This window comes from Mus pahari, chromosome 8, assembly GCF_900095145.1.
Source record: "Mus pahari chromosome 8, PAHARI_EIJ_v1.1, whole genome shotgun sequence".
NCBI lineage: Eukaryota > Metazoa > Chordata > Mammalia > Rodentia > Muridae > Mus > Mus pahari.
Genome location: NC_034597.1, coordinates 69,818,397 through 69,822,142, shown reverse-complemented (window position 1 = coordinate 69,822,142; position 3,746 = coordinate 69,818,397).

The following is a 3,746-nucleotide window of genomic DNA, read 5'->3' as shown; positions in this document are numbered from 1 at the left end:
TCTGGCTATTATAATAGGGCAGCTATGAACATAGNGGAGCATGTGTCCTTATTACCAGTTGGAACATCTTCTGGGTATATACCTAGAAGAGGTATTGCTGGATCTGCCGGCGTACTATGTCCAGTTTTCTGAGGAACCGCCAGACTGATTTCCAGAGTGGTTGTACAAGCTTGCAATCCCACCAGCAATGGAGGAGTGTTCCTCTTGTTTCTTTCCTTCTTTTGAGACAGGTTCTCTCCATGTAACCTCAGCTATCCTGGAACTTGCTATATAGACCACGCTGGTTTCGAACTTGTAGAAATCTGGCTGGCTCTGCTTTCCTGAGTGCTGGAATTAAAGGCCATCATGCCTGGCAGGAAATGTCCTATTTAATTAAACATCTACAGAATTTCTACATATACAAGCACACTTGGACCTTAATTCTTTTCTATCATGAGAGAAAGCATGGCTCTGTGGTTTCTTTGTACAAAACAACTGAAACCCTGTATCAGTTTGTACCTTCAAGTGAGAGCCATCCTATTTGCTGTTTTCTCCAGAATTAACATATATTTGTCCACAAAAGAATATCTATCCTTGATTAAGATATAGTCTATCCATGTATCTAAAATTATCTTGGAGAGTGGGTACTCCTGAGGAGAAAATATATCCCAGATATGGAAGGCAATGGCTACAATAGTGCCTTCCTTACCTGACCTAATAGGTGTGCAACATGCCCTACCTGGCTGGGCAGTGGTGACTCGTGCCTTTAATCCCAGCATTCGGGAGGCAGAGGCAGGCGGATTTCTGAGTTCGAGGTCAGCCTGGACTACAGAGTGAGCTCCAGGACAGCCAGGGCTACACAGGGAAACCCTGTCTCGAAACAAAACCAAACCAAACCTGATATTCTTTTAAACTTGGGCTCTCAAGCCTGATCTCCAGATCCACACAGAGGAAGGAGAAAGCCAAGTCCCACAGGCAGCAGCCGACCTCCGTGCGCATACCATGACACACACACATTCTACACTCAACATGAGCATGTGCAATAATAATTTAGAATTAGTTGCAGAGATGGTTATTGAGTTTTTGAAGAGATGTAGGAAGGAGATTTTAAATGGTTTTTCTTCTTTCTTCATTCCCTCCTTTCTTGCTGTTGCTTCGAATCAAATACTGAGCCTTGAGTTGCAAGGCAAGTTCACTCTCACTGAGCCACACCCTTAGCCTGGGAGAAGAGATGTGATCAGCGGACAAAGGCAAAGTAATATCACTTTGCAATCAACTCTTAAGAATTCAAATTCAAACCAGACGTCTCTCTGTTATCTGACCTTAGAATTTGAAAAAAAATTAGTCAACTTTCTTTAAAGTTTTTTAGGGATGAGAAAAACTGGAAGTTGGAAATTTAAGAACATTTAAACAATTTTACGTTTACAAATTGTTGCTTTATGGTTTTTTTTTTTTTTTTCATTCATCTCAACACAAACTGGTACTAGGGCTAGGTGGGGTGGCACAAGCCTTTATAAAACCAGTTCTACAGCAAGTAGAGGGAGAAGGCAGACCTCTGAGAGTTCCAGACCAGCTTGGTCTACATAGTGAGTTTCAGGACAGCTAGGTCTACACAGAGAGAACATGTCTCAAACTAAAATGACTGACAGTAGGCAAACCACTAGTGCCTGGTTAAATGAGCAATAAATAGAAAATAATAGTTTTTCACTGTTGGCCTAAACAGATACATTTTGGTTGAGTGTTGTCTTACTCAGGGTTTCTGTTCCTGCACAAAACATGACCAAGAAGCAAGTTGGGGAACAAAGGATTTATTTAGCTTTCACTTGCACATTGCTGTTCATCACCAAAGGAAGTCAGGACGGGCATTTACACAGGCTAGGAACTTGGAGGCAGGAGTGGTACAGAAGTCATGGATGGTGTTGCTTACTGGCTTGCTTCCCTTGCTTGCTCAGCTTGCTTTCTTATAGAACCCAGGATTATCAGCCCAGGGATGGCACCAACCACAATGGGCCCTTCCACCCTGATCACTAATTGAGAAAATTCCTTACAACTGGATCTTCTAAAGGCATTTTCTCAAGGCTCCTTCCTCTGTGAGAACTCCGACTTGTGTCAAGTTGACACACAAAACCAGCCAGTATAATGGACTCTTTGTCAACATGACACACAAACACATCACTATTAAGCCTCAACCCTTACTTTCTTATTCATCCCCAAGATCTAAATAACTTTAAAAGTCCAACAGTCTTTACAAATTCTTATATATTAAAATTTCAATCTCTTTTGAAATTCAACTTCTTTTAACAGTGGGTTACACTAAAATACTTTCTTATTTGAGGGAAAAATATCAGGGCACAGTCACAATCAAAACCAAAATCAAACTCTAACCAATGTCTGGAATGTGTCCAATGTCTGGAATCCACTCAAGATCTTCTAGACTCCTCCAAGGGCTTTGGTCACTTTTCCAGTTCTGCCCTTTGTAGCACACAGCTTGCCTTCTAGGCTCCAGCTGCCCGTACTCCACTGCTGCTGCTGTTCTTGGTGGTCATCTCATGGTACTGACATCTCCAAAATACTGCAGTCTTCTGCTGCAACTAGGTTTCACCATGGTGCCAAGCCTCAACTCCTTTGCATGACCCCTTCAGTCCTGGGCCATCAATTGCAACTGAGGCTGCACCATCACCAGTGGCCTTCCATGGCCTCTCACAGTGCTTCCATGGCCTCAGCTGCTCTTCATGACCCCTTCATGCCTTCAAAATCAGTACCAGCTGGGTGACTCTTACATGTTACCAACTCCCGCTGCAGCCCAAGGTACAACCTTGGCTATCTCTGGAACACAGATTCTTTATGCTCTCAGAAAACACTTCCTAGATTTCACCTCAATGATGCTGGTCTCTTCTAAATCACCACTAATTTCTTAGCTCCAGCTAACCAGCATCAATAGTTTCAGTAATGCAAAAGGTTTCGCTTTAGTAGTTCTGGTATCTTGTTAATCACAGCTGATTCTTCAGCCCCAGCTAACCAAAACCACAGAATCTCCACAATCAAATCAGCAACGGCCCTGATAAGAGTCTTTAATCTTCCCTTTGAAATATCACAAGCTAGGCTTCCATCATTTGCACTGTTCTCAACATTATCTTCCAAGCTCCTACAGAACATCTCACAGATGTTAACACTTAGCTCTTAACACTAAATGGCTCTTCTAGCCCAAAGTTCCAAAGTCCTTCCACAATCCTCCCCAAAACATGGTCAGGTTGTCACATGAATACTCTACTATGCTGGTAACAATTCTGTCTTAGTTAGGGTTTTACTGCTGTGAACAGACACATGACCAAGGTAACTCTTCTAAGGACAACATTTAATTGGGAGTTCAGAGGTTCAGTTCATTATCATCTAGGCGGGAATGTGGCTGCACCCAGGCAGGGGTGGTGCAGAAGCTGAGAGTTCTACATCTTCATCTGGAAGCTAGTAGAATACTGGCTTCCAGGAAAGTAGGCCAAAGTCCATGCCCACAGTGACAAACCTACTCCAACAGAGCCACAGCCTCTAAGAGTGCCATTCCCTGGGCTGAGCATATAAAAACCATTACAAGTGTGTTTTTCTGGTGACCTGTCTTCCTAATTATAGAATTTTTTACTTTATGTTTATAGTATTGACAATATGCAGTCACAACATCAGCAACACGAAACACCTGTATCATATATTTGCTTTAAGATCTAATACATACATGGGCTTCTTGGACAATAATTCTCTTTTTTTTTTTTTTTTTT